Here is a 17,822-nt window from a genome sequence, read left to right on the forward strand (position 1 = left end):
AGATAAAAACTATTTTTTTAACAAACACACAGGAAAAGGATAACAATGCTAAATATTAAAACCTCTCGCTGTGCAGAGAAAGCTGGGATAATTTGAGAGTCCTTCCATGTTTCGGTGGGGTCTCCTGAAACATCCATAGACAGCGAGGCCCGTGCAAAGAAATAGGGAGCGATTCTTGAGAGAAGTTTCAGAGCTCTTTCTTCTCCAGCCACATGGGCGGGGCACTGCCAAAGAACTGAGCAATCAAGGGACAACCAGGACCCTCCTCGCACAGGGCAACACCAATAAGCAGTGCTGAACAGGATTAGGGCACATGTGAGCAGGGAGCAGGGAGACCCCGTGCCCAGGCCATGCCTCTACCCCAGGGTCCCCTCTCCCATGACCTCATGGCAGGGGGGAGGAACCCCAACACTTCCGTAGGTGTAGTCTCTCTCCTCCTCCTTGCAGCTGGCTCATGAGCCAACATTCAGGGCCCCCACCTCGGGAGAAAATTCTCCCAATGTGCTCTGATGTTGAAAGAGTCAAGAAGAGTAGAAGGGAAAAAAAACCCCCGAAGTCCCAGGAAAACAAAGTTCAACTCTCCATCTCCCCCCAGAGAAAAGGAGCTGAAAACTGGCTAAAAAGAAACAAAGTTGCTTCCTCTGCTCTTGCTGCAAGCAGGATGCAGAGGAGTGTGTATGTGTGTCCTTGAACAAACGCTCTGAGAAGTTTGTCCGGTTTTTTTCCTCTGCCCCCTCTCAGGCTCAGTTGAAAGGCACAGAAACGCACAAAGTTCACTTCTGGGCATAGAGCAGCAATAGGGGATACACCGATAAAGTCACCCCAAGACACAGGGACAGAGAATTCAGTGGAAAGACTCCGAGAATTCTGCTCCCAGAGATCATTCATTCCTGCTCACACTGACCCTTGTAGAAAGGGGACATCGTTCCAGGCAGCCTGTACTGAGCATGTGGCTCCTGAGTGGGGTTTGTTGTTTAGGAAACCTGCTCCGGCTTTTCCATTCTTTCCTTGCAAACAGGAAAACTTCTCCTGGGGCTGTGTGCAGGCAGAGCCCTGAGGAGAGCAGGTGGCACATGGTGCGCTGGGCTGGGACAGCCAGCTGCAGAGCTCAAGGGAAGAAGCCCAAAGTGTCACAATGGCTCCTTGCCTTCACATGCAACACCTGGGTCACAATGGTCTCCTTGATTCCATGAGGCCCCACTGTGTCACAATGGCTCCTTGGTTCCATCAGGTTCCGCAGTGTCACCATGGTCTCCTTTGATCCGCACTGTCATCATGGACAATTGGTTCCATGAGGCCCCGCAGTGTCACAATGGTCCCTTGCTTCCATAGCTTTGATGTTGTAACAAAGGACTCCTTGCTTCTATGAGCTAGCCTGCTTTTTGCAGAGGTGTCTTTGGTTCCAACAAGGCCCCGCTGTGTCTCAGTGCACCCTGGCTTCCATGTGGATCTGGAGTATCACAAAGGCTCCTTGGTTCCACCAGGTCCTGCTGTGTCACAATGGGTCCTGTGGTCCCTGAGGCCCTCCAAAACCATCGTGGAGGCTTGCTTCCATGAGGTTCCATTATGTGCCAGTGGTCATCTTGGTTCCAGGAGTTTCCTTAGTGTCACAATGCTCTCCATGCTTCCATGATTCCTTACAATGTCACAATGCTCTCCAGGCTTCCATTAGGCCCTGCTTTGCCACAATGGTCCCCTTGTTTCCATCAGGCCCTGCTGTGTCACAATGGACCTATGGTTCCATGATGTTGCGTGGTGTCACCGTGCTCTTCTTGAATCCGCCGTGTAACCATGGGCCATTGGTTCCATGCAGCCGTGTCACAATGGGCTCCGTGATTCCATGATTCCCCACGGTGTCACAATGGAGCCTTGTTTCTAGGAGGTTCTGTACTGTCACAATTGCCTCCTTGATGCCATCAGCCCCTGCAGTGTCACAATGGCTCCTTGGTTCCATGAGGAACACAAGAGCTTGGCATAAGCATTGAGCAACAGCTGCTGAACACACCTGGCAACATCTGCTTGCATCAAAAGAGGGCTTCAAGCTGACAATGGCACCAGCAGCTTCCATCTGCAACAGAGACCCAGGAAAGGACAGGCTGTGCCGGTTTGGACAAATGTGGAGGAAAATATCCTCTGATAGAAGGCAGGTTACACCCAGCCCTCCCCCACCAGGTTTTTGGAAAAAAGAACTTTCCTGGGAAGAAAGTGAAAGAGATAAAACCTATTTTTTTAACAAACACACAGGAAAAGGATAACAATGCTAAATATTAAAACCTCTCGCTGTGCAGAGAAAGCTGGGATAATTTGAGAGTCCTTCTGTGTTTCGGTGGGGTCTCCTGAAACATCCATAGACAGCGAGGCCCGTGCAAAGAAATAGGGAGCGATTCTTGAGAGAAGTTTCAGAGCTCTTTCTTCTCCAGCCACATGGGCGGGGCACTGCCAAAGAACTGAGCAATCAAGGGACAACCAGGACCCTCCTCGCACAGGGCAACACCAATAAGCAGTGCTGAACAGGATTAGGGCACATGTGAGCAGGGAGCAGGGAGACCCCGTGCCCAGGCCATGCCTCTACCCCAGGGTCCCCTCTCCCATGACCTCATGGCAGGGGGGAGGAACCCCAACACTTCCGTAGGTGTAGTCTCTCTCCTCCTCCTTGCAGCTGGCTCATGGGCCCACATTCAGGGCCCCCACCTCGGGAGAAAATTCTCCCAATGTGCTCTGATGTTGAAAGAGTCAAGAAGAGTAGAAGGGAAAAAAAACCCCCGAAGTCCCAGGAAAACAAAGTTCAACTCTCCATCTCCCCCCAGAGAAAAGGAGCTGAAAACTGGCTAAAAAGAAACAAAGTTGCTTCCTCTGCTCTTGCTGCAAGCAGGATGCAGAGGAGTGTGTATGTGTGTCCTTGAACAAACGCTCTGAGAAGTTTGTCCGGTTTTTTTCCTCTGCCCCCTCTCAGGCTCAGTTGAAAGGCACAGAAACGCACAAAGTTCACTTCTGGGCATAGAGCAGCAATAGGGGATACACACGATAAAGTCACCCCAAGACACAGGGACAGAGAATTCAGTGGAAAGACTCCGAGAATTCTGCTCCCAGAGATCATTCATTCCTGCTCACACTGACCCTTGTAGAAAGGGGACATCGTTCCAGGCAGCCTGTACTGAGCATGTGGCTCCTGAGTGGGGTTTGTTGTTTAGGAAACCTGCTCCGGCTTTTCCATTCTTTCCTTGCAAACAGGAAAACTTCTCCTGGGGCTGTGTGCAGGCAGAGCCCTGAGGAGAGCAGGTGGCACATGGTGCACTGGGCTGGGACAGCCAGCTGCAGAGCTCAAGGGAAGAAGCCCAAAGTGTCACAATGGCTCCTTGCCTTCACATGCAACACCTGGGTCACAATGGTCTCCTTGATTCCATGAGGCCCCACTGTGTCACAATGGCTCCTTGGTTCCATCAGGTTCCGCAGTGTCACCATGGTCTCCTTTGATCCGCACTGTCATCATGGACAATTGGTTCCATGAGGCCCCGCAGTGTCACAATGGTCCCTTGCTTCCATAGCTTTGATGTTGTAACAAAGGACTCCTTGCTTCTATGAGCTAGCCTGCTTTTTGCAGAGGTGTCTTTGGTTCCAACAAGGCCCCGCTGTGTCTCAGTGCACCCTGGCTTCCATGTGGATCTGGAGTATCACAAAGGCTCCTTGGTTCCACCAGGTCCTGCTGTGTCACAATGGGTCCTGTGGTCCCCGAGGCCCTCCAAAACCATCGTGGAGGCTTGGTTCCATGAGGTTCCATTATGTGCCAGTGGTCATCTTGGTTCCAGGAGTTTCCTTAGTGTCACAATGCTCTCCATGCTTCCATGATTCCCCACAATGTCACAATGCTCTCCAGGCTTCCATTAGGCCCTGCTTTGCCACAATGGTCCCCTTGTTTCCATCAGGCCCCGCTGTGTCACAATGGACCTATGGTTCCGTGATGTTGCGTGGTGTCACCGTGCTCTTCTTGAATCCGCCGTGTAACCATGGACCATTGGTTCCATGCAGCCGTGTCACAATGGGCTCCTTGATTCCATGATTCCCCACGGTGTCACAATGGAGCCTTGTTTCTAGGAGGTTCTGTACTGTCACAATTGCCTCCTTGATGCCATCAGCCCCTGCAGTGTCACAATGGCTCCTTGGTTCCATGAGGAACACAATAGCTTGGCATAAGCATTGAGCAACAGCTGCTGAACACACCTGGCAACATCTGCTTGCATCAAAAGAGGGCTTCAAGCTGACAATGGCACCAGCAGCTTCCATCTGCAACAGAGACCCAGGAAAGGACAGGCTGTGCCGGTTTGGACAAATGTGGAGGAAAATATCCTCTGATAGAAGGCAGGTTACACCCAGCCCTCCCCCACCAGGTTTTTGGAAAAAAGAACTTTCCTGGGAAGAAAGTGAAAGAGATAAAAACTATTTTTTTAACAAACACACAGGAAAAGGATAACAATGCTAAATATTAAAAGCTCTCGCTGTGCAGAGAAAGCTGGGATAATTTGAGAGTCCTTCCGTGTTTTGGTGGGGTCTCCTGAAACATCCATAGACAGCGAGGCCCGTGCAAAGAAACAGGGAGCGATTCTTGAGAGAAGTTTCAGAGCTCTTTCTTCTCCAGCCACATGGGCGGGGCACTGCCAAAGAACTGAGCAATCACGGCACAACCAGGGCCCTCCTGGCACAGGGCAACACAAAATAAGCAGTGCTGAACAGGGTTAGGGCACATGTGAGCAGGGAGCAGGGAGACCCCCCGTGCCCAGGCCATGCCTCTACCCCAGGGTCCCCTCTCCCATGACCGCATGGCAGGAGGGAGGAACCCCAACACTTCCGGAGGTGTAGTCTCTCTCCTCCTCCTTGCAGCTGGCTCATGGGCCCACATTCAGGGCCCCCACCTCGGGAGAAAATTCTCCCAATGTGCTCTGATGTTGAAAGAGTCAAGAAGAGAAGAAGGGAAAAAAAACCCCCGAAGTCCCAGGAAAACAAAGTTCAACTCTCCATCTCCCTCCAGAGAAAAGGAGCTGAAAACTGGCTAAAAAGAAACAAAGTTGCTTCCTCTGCTCTTGCTGAAAGCAGGATGCAGAGGAGTGTGTATGTGTGTCCTTGAACAAACGCTCTGAGAAGTTTGTCTGGCTTTTTTTTCCTCTCCCCCCTCTCAGGCTCAGTTGAAAGGCACAGAAATGCACAAAGTTCACTTCTGGGCATAGAGCAGCAATAGGGGGATACACATGATAAAGTCACCCCAAGACACAGGGACAGAGAATTCAGTGGAAAGACTCCGAGAATTCTGCTCCCAGAGATCATTCATTCCTGCTCACACTGACCCTTGTAGAAAGGGGACATCGTTCCAGGCAGCCTGTACTGAGCATGTGGCTCCTGAGTGGGGTTTGTTGTTTAGGAAACCTGCTCCGGCTTTTCCATTCTTTCCTTGCAAACAGGAAAACTTCTCCTGGGGCTGTGTGCAGGCAGAGCCCTGAGGAGAGCAGGTGGCACATGGTGCGCTGGGCTGGGACAGCCAGCTGCAGAGCTCAAGGGAAGAAGCCCAAAGTGTCACAATGGCTCCTTGCCTTCCCATGCAACACCTGGGTCACAATGGTCTCCTTGATTCCATGAGGCCCCACTGTGTCACAATGGCTCCTTGGTTCCATCAGGTTCCGCAGTGTCACCATGGTCTCCTTTGATCCGCACTGTCATCATGGACAATTGGTTCCATGAGGCCCCGCAGTGTCACAATGGTCCCTTGGGTCCATAGCTTTGATGTTGTAACAAAGGACTCCTTGCTTCTATGAGCTAGCCTGCTTTTTGCAGAGGTGTCTTTGGTTCCAACAAGGCCCCGCTGTGTCTCAGTGCACCCTGGCTTCCATGTGGATCTGGAGTATCACAAAGGCTCCTTGGTTCCACCAGGTCCTGCTGTGTCACAATGGGTCCTGTGGTCCCTGAGGCCCTCCAAAACCATCGTGGAGGCTTGCTTCCATGAGGTTCCATTATGTGCCAGTGGTCATCTTGGTTCCAGGAGTTTCCTTAGTGTCACAATGCTCTCCATGTTTCCATGATTCCCCACAATGTCACAATGCTCTCCAGGCTTCCATTAGGCCCTGCTTTGCCACAATGGTCCCCTTGTTTCCATGCGGCCTTGCTGTGTCACAATGGACCTATGGTTCCATGATGTTGCGTGGTGTCACCGTGCTCTTCTTGAATCCGCCGTGTAACCATGGACCATTGGTTCCATGCAGCCGTGTCACAATGGGCTCCGTGATTCCATGATTCCCCACGGTGTCACAATGGAGCCTTGTTTCTAGGAGGTTCTGTACTGTCACAATTGCCTCCTTGATGCCATCAGCCCCTGCAGTGTCACAATGGCTCCTTGGTTCCATGAGGAACACAATAGCTTGGCATAAGCATTGAGCAACAGCTGCTGAACACACCTGGCAACATCTGCTTGCATCAAAAGAGGGCTTCAAGCTGACAATGGCACCAGCAGCTTCCATCTGCAACAGAGACCCAGGAAAGGACAGGCTGTGCCGGTTTGGACAAATGTGGAGGAAAATATCCTCTGATAGAAGGCAGGTTACACCCAGCCCTCCCCCACCAGGTTTTTGGAAAAAAGAACTTTCCTGGGAAGAAAGTGAAAGAGATAAAAACTATTTTTTTAACAAACACACAGGAAAAGGATAACAATGCTAAATATTAAAACCTCTCGCTGTGCAGAGAAAGCTGGGATAATTTGAGAGTCCTTCTGTGTTTCGGTGGGGTCTCCTGAAACATCCATAGACAGCGAGGCCCGTGCAAAGAAATAGGGAGCGATTCTTGAGAGAAGTTTCAGAGCTCTTTCTTCTCCAGCCACATGGGCGGGGCACTGCCAAAGAACTGAGCAATCAAGGGACAACCAGGACCCTCCTCGCACAGGGCAACACCAATAAGCAGTGCTGAACAGGATTAGGGCACATGTGAGCAGGGAGCAGGGAGACCCCGTGCCCAGGCCATGCCTCTACCCCAGGGTCCCCTCTCCCATGACCTCATGGCAGGGGGGAGGAACCCCAACACTTCCGTAGGTGTAGTCTCTCTCCTCCTCCTTGCAGCTGGCTCATGGGCCCACATTCAGGGCCCCCACCTCGGGAGAAAATTCTCCCAATGTGCTCTGATGTTGAAAGAGTCAAGAAGAGTAGAAGGGAAAAAAAACCCCCGAAGTCCCAGGAAAACAAAGTTCAACTCTCCATCTCCCCCCAGAGAAAAGGAGCTGAAAACTGGCTAAAAAGAAACAAAGTTGCTTCCTCTGCTCTTGCTGCAAGCAGGATGCAGAGGAGTGTGTATGTGTGTCCTTGAACAAACGCTCTGAGAAGTTTGTCCGGTTTTTTTCCTCTGCCCCCTCTCAGGCTCAGTTGAAAGGCACAGAAACGCACAAAGTTCACTTCTGGGCATAGAGCAGCAATAGGGGGATACACATGATAAAGTCACCCCAAGACACAGGGACAGAGAATTCAGTGGAAAGACTCCGAGAATTCTGCTCCCAGAGATCATTCATTCCTGCTCACACTGACCCTTGTAGAAAGGGGACATCGTTCCAGGCAGCCTGTACTGAGCATGTGGCTCCTGAGTGGGGTTTGTTGTTTAGGAAACCTGCTCCGGCTTTTCCATTCTTTCCTTGCAAACAGGAAAACTTCTCCTGGGGCTGTGTGCAGGCAGAGCCCTGAGGAGAGCAGGTGGCACATGGTGCGCTGGGCTGGGACAGCCAGCTGCAGAGCTCAAGGGAAGAAGCCCAAAGTGTCACAATGGCTCCTTGCCTTCCCATGCAACACCTGGGTCACAATGGTCTCCTTGATTCCATGAGGCCCCACTGTGTCACAATGGCTCCTTGGTTCCATCAGGTTCCGCAGTGTCACCATGGTCTCCTTTGATCCGCACTGTCATCATGGACAATTGGTTCCATGAGGCCCCGCAGTGTCACAATGGTCCCTTGGGTCCATAGCTTTGATGTTGTAACAAAGGACTCCTTGCTTCTATGAGCTAGCCTGCTTTTTGCAGAGGTGTCTTTGGTTCCAACAAGGCCCCGCTGTGTCTCAGTGCACCCTGGCTTCCATGTGGATCTGGAGTATCACAAAGGCTCCTTGGTTCCACCAGGTCCTGCTGTGTCACAATGGGTCCTGTGGTCCCTGAGGCCCTCCAAAACCATCGTGGAGGCTTGCTTCCATGAGGTTCCATTATGTGCCAGTGGTCATCTTGGTTCCAGGAGTTTCCTTAGTGTCACAATGCTCTCCATGTTTCCATGATTCCCCACAATGTCACAATGCTCTCCAGGCTTCCATTAGGCCCTGCTTTGCCACAATGGTCCCCTTGTTTCCATGCGGCCTTGCTGTGTCACAATGGACCTATGGTTCCATGATGTTGCGTGGTGTCACCGTGCTCTTCTTGAATCCGCCGTGTAACCATGGACCATTGGTTCCATGCAGCCGTGTCACAATGGGCTCCGTGATTCCATGATTCCCCACGGTGTCACAATGGAGCCTTGTTTCTAGGAGGTTCTGTACTGTCACAATTGCCTCCTTGATGCCATCAGCCCCTGCAGTGTCACAATGGCTCCTTGGTTCCATGAGGAACACAATAGCTTGGCATAAGCATTGAGCAACAGCTGCTGAACACACCTGGCAACATCTGCTTGCATCAAAAGAGGGCTTCAAGCTGACAATGGCACCAGCAGCTTCCATCTGCAACAGAGACCCAGGAAAGGACAGGCTGTGCCGGTTTGGACAAATGTGGAGGAAAATATCCTCTGATAGAAGGCAGGTTACACCCAGCCCTCCCCCACCAGGTTTTTGGAAAAAAGAACTTTCCTGGGAAGAAAGTGAAAGAGATAAAAACTATTTTTTTAACAAACACACAGGAAAAGGATAACAATGCTAAATATTAAAACCTCTCGCTGTGCAGAGAAAGCTGGGATAATTTGAGAGTCCTTCTGTGTTTCGGTGGGGTCTCCTGAAACATCCATAGACAGCGAGGCCCGTGCAAAGAAATAGGGAGCGATTCTTGAGAGAAGTTTCAGAGCTCTTTCTTCTCCAGCCACATGGGCGGGGCACTGCCAAAGAACTGAGCAATCAAGGGACAACCAGGACCCTCCTCGCACAGGGCAACACCAATAAGCAGTGCTGAACAGGATTAGGGCACATGTGAGCAGGGAGCAGGGAGACCCCGTGCCCAGGCCATGCCTCTACCCCAGGGTCCCCTCTCCCATGACCTCATGGCAGGGGGGAGGAACCCCAACACTTCCGTAGGTGTAGTCTCTCTCCTCCTCCTTGCAGCTGGCTCATGGGCCCACATTCAGGGCCCCCACCTCGGGAGAAAATTCTCCCAATGTGCTCTGATGTTGAAAGAGTCAAGAAGAGTAGAAGGGAAAAAAAACCCCCGAAGTCCCAGGAAAACAAAGTTCAACTCTCCATCTCCCCCCAGAGAAAAGGAGCTGAAAACTGGCTAAAAAGAAACAAAGTTGCTTCCTCTGCTCTTGCTGCAAGCAGGATGCAGAGGAGTGTGTATGTGTGTCCTTGAACAAACGCTCTGAGAAGTTTGTCCGGTTTTTTTCCTCTGCCCCCTCTCAGGCTCAGTTGAAAGGCACAGAAACGCACAAAGTTCACTTCTGGGCATAGAGCAGCAATAGGGGGATACACATGATAAAGTCACCCCAAGACACAGGGACAGAGAATTCAGTGGAAAGACTCCGAGAATTCTGCTCCCAGAGATCATTCATTCCTGCTCACACTGACCCTTGTAGAAAGGGGACATCGTTCCAGGCAGCCTGTACTGAGCATGTGGCTCCTGAGTGGGGTTTGTTGTTTAGGAAACCTGCTCCGGCTTTTCCATTCTTTCCTTGCAAACAGGAAAACTTCTCCTGGGGCTGTGTGCAGGCAGAGCCCTGAGGAGAGCAGGTGGCACATGGTGTACTGGGCTGGGACAGCCAGCTGCAGAGCTCAAGGGAAGAAGCCCAAAGTGTCACAATGGCTCCTTGCCTTCCCATGCAACACCTGGGTCACAATGGTCTCCTTGATTCCATGAGGCCCCACTGTGTCACAATGGCTCCTTGGTTCCATCAGGTTCCGCAGTGTCACCATGGTCTCCTTTGATCCGCACTGTCATCATGGACAATTGGTTCCATGAGGCCCCGCAGTGTCACAATGGTCCCTTGGTTGCATAGCTTTTACGTTGTAACAATGGACTCCTTGCTTCTATGAGCTAGCCTGCTTTTTGCAGAGGTGTCTTTGGTTCCAACAAGGCCCCGCTGTGTCTCAGTGCACCCTGGCTTCCATGTGGATCTGGAGTATCACAAAGGCTCCTTGGTTCCACCAGGTCCTGCTGTGTCACAATGGGTCCTGTGGTCCCTGAGGCCCTCCAAAACCATCGTGGAGGCTTGCTTCCATGAGGTTCCATTATGTGCCAGTGGTCATCTTGGTTCCAGGAGTTTCCTTAGTGTCACAATGCTCTCCATGTTTCCATGATTCCCCACAATGTCACAATGCTCTCCAGGCTTCCATTAGGCCCTGCTTTGCCACAATGGTCCCCTTGTTTCCATGCGGCCTTGCTGTGTCACAATGGACGTACGGTTCCATGATGTTGCGTGGTGTCACCGTGCTCTTCTTGAATCCGCCGTGTAACCATGGACCATTGGTTCCATGCAGCCGTGTCACAATGGGCTCCTTGATTCCATGATTCCCCACGGTGTCACAATGGAGCCTTGTTTCTAGGAGGTTCTGTACTGTCACAATTGCCTCCTTGATGCCATCAGCCCCTGCAGTGTCACAATGGCTCCTTGGTTCCATGAGGAACACAAGAGCTTGGCATAAGCATTGAGCAACAGCTGCTGAACACACCTGGCAACATCTGCTTGCATCAAAAGAGGGCTTCAAGCTGACAATGGCACCAGCAGCTTCCATCTGCAACAGAGACCCAGGAAAGGACAGGCTGTGCCGGTTTGGACAAATGTGGAGGAAAATATCCTCTGATAGAAGGCAGGTTACACCCAGCCCTCCCCCACCAGGTTTTTGGAAAAAAGAACTTTCCTGGGAAGAAAGTGAAAGAGATAAAACTATTTTTTTAACAAACACACAGGAAAAGGATAACAATGCTAAATATTAAAACCTCTCGCTGTGCAGAGAAAGCTGGGATAATTTGAGAGTCCTTCCATGTTTCGGTGGGGTCTCCTGAAACATCCATAGACAGCGAGGCCCGTGCAAAGAAATAGGGAGCGATTCTTGAGAGAAGTTTCAGAGCTCTTTCTTCTCCAGCCACATGGGCGGGGCACTGCCAAAGAACTGAGCAATCAAGGGACAACCAGGACCCTCCTCGCACAGGGCAACACCAATAAGCAGTGCTGAACAGGATTAGGGCACATGTGAGCAGGGAGCAGGGAGACCCCGTGCCCAGGCCATGCCTCTACCCCAGGGTCCCCTCTCCCATGACCTCATGGCAGGGGGGAGGAACCCCAACACTTCCGTAGGTGTAGTCTCTCTCCTCCTCCTTGCAGCTGGCTCATGAGCCAACATTCAGGGCCCCCACCTCGGGAGAAAATTCTCCCAATGTGCTCTGATGTTGAAAGAGTCAAGAAGAGTAGAAGGGAAAAAAAACCCCCGAAGTCCCAGGAAAACAAAGTTCAACTCTCCATCTCCCCCCAGAGAAAAGGAGCTGAAAACTGGCTAAAAAGAAACAAAGTTGCTTCCTCTGCTCTTGCTGCAAGCAGGATGCAGAGGAGTGTGTATGTGTGTCCTTGAACAAACGCTCTGAGAAGTTTGTCCGGTTTTTTTCCTCTGCCCCCTCTCAGGCTCAGTTGAAAGGCACAGAAACGCACAAAGTTCACTTCTGGGCATAGAGCAGCAATAGGGGATACACCGATAAAGTCACCCCAAGACACAGGGACAGAGAATTCAGTGGAAAGACTCCGAGAATTCTGCTCCCAGAGATCATTCATTCCTGCTCACACTGACCCTTGTAGAAAGGGGACATCGTTCCAGGCAGCCTGTACTGAGCATGTGGCTCCTGAGTGGGGTTTGTTGTTTAGGAAACCTGCTCCGGCTTTTCCATTCTTTCCTTGCAAACAGGAAAACTTCTCCTGGGGCTGTGTGCAGGCAGAGCCCTGAGGAGAGCAGGTGGCACATGGTGCGCTGGGCTGGGACAGCCAGCTGCAGAGCTCAAGGGAAGAAGCCCAAAGTGTCACAATGGCTCCTTGCCTTCACATGCAACACCTGGGTCACAATGGTCTCCTTGATTCCATGAGGCCCCACTGTGTCACAATGGCTCCTTGGTTCCATCAGGTTCCGCAGTGTCACCATGGTCTCCTTTGATCCGCACTGTCATCATGGACAATTGGTTCCATGAGGCCCCGCAGTGTCACAATGGTCCCTTGGTTCCATAGCTTTGATGTTGTAACAAAGGACTCCTTGCTTCTATGAGCTAGCCTGCTTTTTGCAGAGGTGTCTTTGGTTCCAACAAGGCCCCGCTGTGTCTCAGTGCACCCTGGCTTCCATGTGGATGTGGAGTATCACAAAGGCTCCTTGGTTCCACCAGGTCCTGCTGTGTCACAATGGGTCCTGTGGTCCCTGAGGCCCTCCAAAACCATCGTGGAGGCTTGCTTCCATGAGGTTCCATTATGTGCCAGTGGTCATCTTGGTTCCAGGAGTTTCCTTAGTGTCACAATGCTCTCCATGCTTCCATGATTCCTTACAATGTCACAATGCTCTCCAGGCTTCCATTAGGCCCTGCTTTGCCACAATGGTCCCCTTGTTTCCATCAGGCCCTGCTGTGTCACAATGGACCTATGGTTCCATGATGTTGCGTGGTGTCACCGTGCTCTTCTTGAATCCGCCGTGTAACCATGGACCATTGGTTCCATGCAGCCGTGTCACAATGGGCTCCGTGATTCCATGATTCCCCACGGTGTCACAATGGAGCCTTGTTTCTAGGAGGTTCTGTACTGTCACAATTGCCTCCTTGATGCCATCAGCCCCTGCAGTGTCACAATGGCTCCTTGGTTCCATGAGGAACACAAGAGCTTGGCATAAGCATTGAGCAACAGCTGCTGAACACACCTGGCAACATCTGCTTGCATCAAAAGAGGGCTTCAAGCTGACAATGGCACCAGCAGCTTCCATCTGCAACAGAGACCCAGGAAAGGACAGGCTGTGCCGGTTTGGACAAATGTGGAGGAAAATATCCTCTGATAGAAGGCAGGTTACACCCAGCCCTCCCCCACCAGGTTTTTGGAAAAAAGAACTTTCCTGGGAAGAAAGTGAAAGAGATAAAAACTATTTTTTTAACAAACACACAGGAAAAGGATAACAATGCTAAATATTAAAACCTCTCGCTGTGCAGAGAAAGCTGGGATAATTTGAGAGTCCTTCTGTGTTTCGGTGGGGTCTCCTGAAACATCCATAGACAGCGAGGCCCGTGCAAAGAAATAGGGAGCGATTCTTGAGAGAAGTTTCAGAGCTCTTTCTTCTCCAGCCACATGGGCGGGGCACTGCCAAAGAACTGAGCAATCAAGGGACAACCAGGGCCCTCCTCGCACAGGGCAACACCAATAAGCAGTGCTGAACAGGATTAGGGCACATGTGAGCAGGGAGCAGGGAGACCCCGTGCCCAGGCCATGCCTCTACCCCAGGGTCCCCTCTCCCATGACCTCATGGCAGGGGGGAGGAACCCCAACACTTCCGTAGGTGTAGTCTCTCTCCTCCTCCTTGCAGCTGGCTCATGGGCCCACATTCAGGGCCCCCACCTCGGGAGAAAATTCTCCCAATGTGCTCTGATGTTGAAAGAGTCAAGAAGAGTAGAAGGGAAAAAAAACCCCCGAAGTCCCAGGAAAACAAAGTTCAACTCTCCATCTCCCCCCAGAGAAAAGGAGCTGAAAACTGGCTAAAAAGAAACAAAGTTGCTTCCTCTGCTCTTGCTGCAAGCAGGATGCAGAGGAGTGTGTATGTGTGTCCTTGAACAAACGCTCTGAGAAGTTTGTCCGGTTTTTTTCCTCTGCCCCCTCTCAGGCTCAGTTGAAAGGCACAGAAACGCACAAAGTTCACTTCTGGGCATAGAGCAGCAATAGGGGATACACACGATAAAGTCACCCCAAGACACAGGGACAGAGAATTCAGTGGAAAGACTCCGAGAATTCTGCTCCCAGAGATCATTCATTCCTGCTCACACTGACCCTTGTAGAAAGGGGACATCGTTCCAGGCAGCCTGTACTGAGCATGTGGCTCCTGAGTGGGGTTTGTTGTTTAGGAAACCTGCTCCGGCTTTTCCATTCTTTCCTTGCAAACAGGAAAACTTCTCCTGGGGCTGTGTGCAGGCAGAGCCCTGAGGAGAGCAGGTGGCACATGGTGCACTGGGCTGGGACAGCCAGCTGCAGAGCTCAAGGGAAGAAGCCCAAAGTGTCACAATGGCTCCTTGCCTTCACATGCAACACCTGGGTCACAATGGTCTCCTTGATTCCATGAGGCCCCACTGTGTCACAATGGCTCCTTGGTTCCATCAGGTTCCGCAGTGTCACCATGGTCTCCTTTGATCCGCACTGTCATCATGGACAATTGGTTCCATGAGGCCCCGCAGTGTCACAATGGTCCCTTGCTTCCATAGCTTTGATGTTGTAACAAAGGACTCCTTGCTTCTATGAGCTAGCCTGCTTTTTGCAGAGGTGTCTTTGGTTCCAACAAGGCCCCGCTGTGTCTCAGTGCACCCTGGCTTCCATGTGGATCTGGAGTATCACAAAGGCTCCTTGGTTCCACCAGGTCCTGCTGTGTCACAATGGGTCCTGTGGTCCCCGAGGCCCTCCAAAACCATCGTGGAGGCTTGGTTCCATGAGGTTCCATTATGTGCCAGTGGTCATCTTGGTTCCAGGAGTTTCCTTAGTGTCACAATGCTCTCCATGCTTCCATGATTCCCCACAATGTCACAATGCTCTCCAGGCTTCCATTAGGCCCTGCTTTGCCACAATGGTCCCCTTGTTTCCATCAGGCCCCGCTGTGTCACAATGGACCTATGGTTCCGTGATGTTGCGTGGTGTCACCGTGCTCTTCTTGAATCCGCCGTGTAACCATGGACCATTGGTTCCATGCAGCCGTGTCACAATGGGCTCCTTGATTCCATGATTCCCCACGGTGTCACAATGGAGCCTTGTTTCTAGGAGGTTCTGTACTGTCACAATTGCCTCCTTGATGCCATCAGCCCCTGCAGTGTCACAATGGCTCCTTGGTTCCATGAGGAACACAATAGCTTGGCATAAGCATTGAGCAACAGCTGCTGAACACACCTGGCAACATCTGCTTGCATCAAAAGAGGGCTTCAAGCTGACAATGGCACCAGCAGCTTCCATCTGCAACAGAGACCCAGGAAAGGACAGGCTGTGCCGGTTTGGACAAATGTGGAGGAAAATATCCTCTGATAGAAGGCAGGTTACACCCAGCCCTCCCCCACCAGGTTTTTGGAAAAAAGAACTTTCCTGGGAAGAAAGTGAAAGAGATAAAAACTATTTTTTTAACAAACACACAGGAAAAGGATAACAATGCTAAATATTAAAAGCTCTCGCTGTGCAGAGAAAGCTGGGATAATTTGAGAGTCCTTCCGTGTTTTGGTGGGGTCTCCTGAAACATCCATAGACAGCGAGGCCCGTGCAAAGAAACAGGGAGCGATTCTTGAGAGAAGTTTCAGAGCTCTTTCTTCTCCAGCCACATGGGCGGGGCACTGCCAAAGAACTGAGCAATCACGGCACAACCAGGGCCCTCCTGGCACAGGGCAACACAAAATAAGCAGTGCTGAACAGGGTTAGGGCACATGTGAGCAGGGAGCAGGGAGACCCCCCGTGCCCAGGCCATGCCTCTACCCCAGGGTCCCCTCTCCCATGACCGCATGGCAGGAGGGAGGAACCCCAACACTTCCGGAGGTGTAGTCTCTCTCCTCCTCCTTGCAGCTGGCTCATGGGCCCACATTCAGGGCCCCCACCTCGGGAGAAAATTCTCCCAATGTGCTCTGATGTTGAAAGAGTCAAGAAGAGAAGAAGGGAAAAAAAACCCCCGAAGTCCCAGGAAAACAAAGTTCAACTCTCCATCTCCCTCCAGAGAAAAGGAGCTGAAAACTGGCTAAAAAGAAACAAAGTTGCTTCCTCTGCTCTTGCTGAAAGCAGGATGCAGAGGAGTGTGTATGTGTGTCCTTGAACAAACGCTCTGAGAAGTTTGTCTGGCTTTTTTTTCCTCTCCCCCCTCTCAGGCTCAGTTGAAAGGCACAGAAATGCACAAAGTTCACTTCTGGGCATAGAGCAGCAATAGGGGGATACACATGATAAAGTCACCCCAAGACACAGGGACAGAGAATTCAGTGGAAAGACTCCGAGAATTCTGCTCCCAGAGATCATTCATTCCTGCTCACACTGACCCTTGTAGAAAGGGGACATCGTTCCAGGCAGCCTGTACTGAGCATGTGGCTCCTGAGTGGGGTTTGTTGTTTAGGAAACCTGCTCCGGCTTTTCCATTCTTTCCTTGCAAACAGGAAAACTTCTCCTGGGGCTGTGTGCAGGCAGAGCCCTGAGGAGAGCAGGTGGCACATGGTGCGCTGGGCTGGGACAGCCAGCTGCAGAGCTCAAGGGAAGAAGCCCAAAGTGTCACAATGGCTCCTTGCCTTCCCATGCAACACCTGGGTCACAATGGTCTCCTTGATTCCATGAGGCCCCACTGTGTCACAATGGCTCCTTGGTTCCATCAGGTTCCGCAGTGTCACCATGGTCTCCTTTGATCCGCACTGTCATCATGGACAATTGGTTCCATGAGGCCCCGCAGTGTCACAATGGTCCCTTGCTTCCATAGCTTTGATGTTGTAACAAAGGACTCCTTGCTTCTATGAGCTAGCCTGCTTTTTGCAGAGGTGTCTTTGGTTCCAACAAGGCCCCGCTGTGTCTCAGTGCACCCTGGCTTCCATGTGGATCTGGAGTATCACAAAGGCTCCTTGGTTCCACCAGGTCCTGCTGTGTCACAATGGGTCCTGTGGTCCCTGAGGCCCTCCAAAACCATCGTGGAGGCTTGCTTCCATGAGGTTCCATTATGTGCCAGTGGTCATCTTGGTTCCAGGAGTTTCCTTAGTGTCACAATGCTCTCCATGTTTCCATGATTCCCCACAATGTCACAATGCTCTCCAGGCTTCCATTAGGCCCTGCTTTGCCACAATGGTCCCCTTGTTTCCATGCGGCCTTGCTGTGTCACAATGGACCTATGGTTCCATGATGTTGCGTGGTGTCACCGTGCTCTTCTTGAATCCGCCGTGTAACCATGGACCATTGGTTCCATGCAGCCGTGTCACAATGGGCTCCGTGATTCCATGATTCCCCACGGTGTCACAATGGAGCCTTGTTTCTAGGAGGTTCTGTACTGTCACAATTGCCTCCTTGATGCCATCAGCCCCTGCAGTGTCACAATGGCTCCTTGGTTCCATGAGGAACACAATAGCTTGGCATAAGCATTGAGCAACAGCTGCTGAACACACCTGGCAACATCTGCTTGCATCAAAAGAGGGCTTCAAGCTGACAATGGCACCAGCAGCTTCCATCTGCAACAGAGACCCAGGAAAGGACAGGCTGTGCCGGTTTGGACAAATGTGGAGGAAAATATCCTCTGATAGAAGGCAGGTTACACCCAGCCCTCCCCCACCAGGTTTTTGGAAAAAAGAACTTTCCTGGGAAGAAAGTGAAAGAGATAAAAACTATTTTTTTAACAAACACACAGGAAAAGGATAACAATGCTAAATATTAAAACCTCTCGCTGTGCAGAGAAAGCTGGGATAATTTGAGAGTCCTTCTG

This window comes from Aphelocoma coerulescens, chromosome 11 (genome assembly GCF_041296385.1).
Source record: "Aphelocoma coerulescens isolate FSJ_1873_10779 chromosome 11, UR_Acoe_1.0, whole genome shotgun sequence".
Taxonomy (NCBI): domain Eukaryota; kingdom Metazoa; phylum Chordata; class Aves; order Passeriformes; family Corvidae; genus Aphelocoma; species Aphelocoma coerulescens.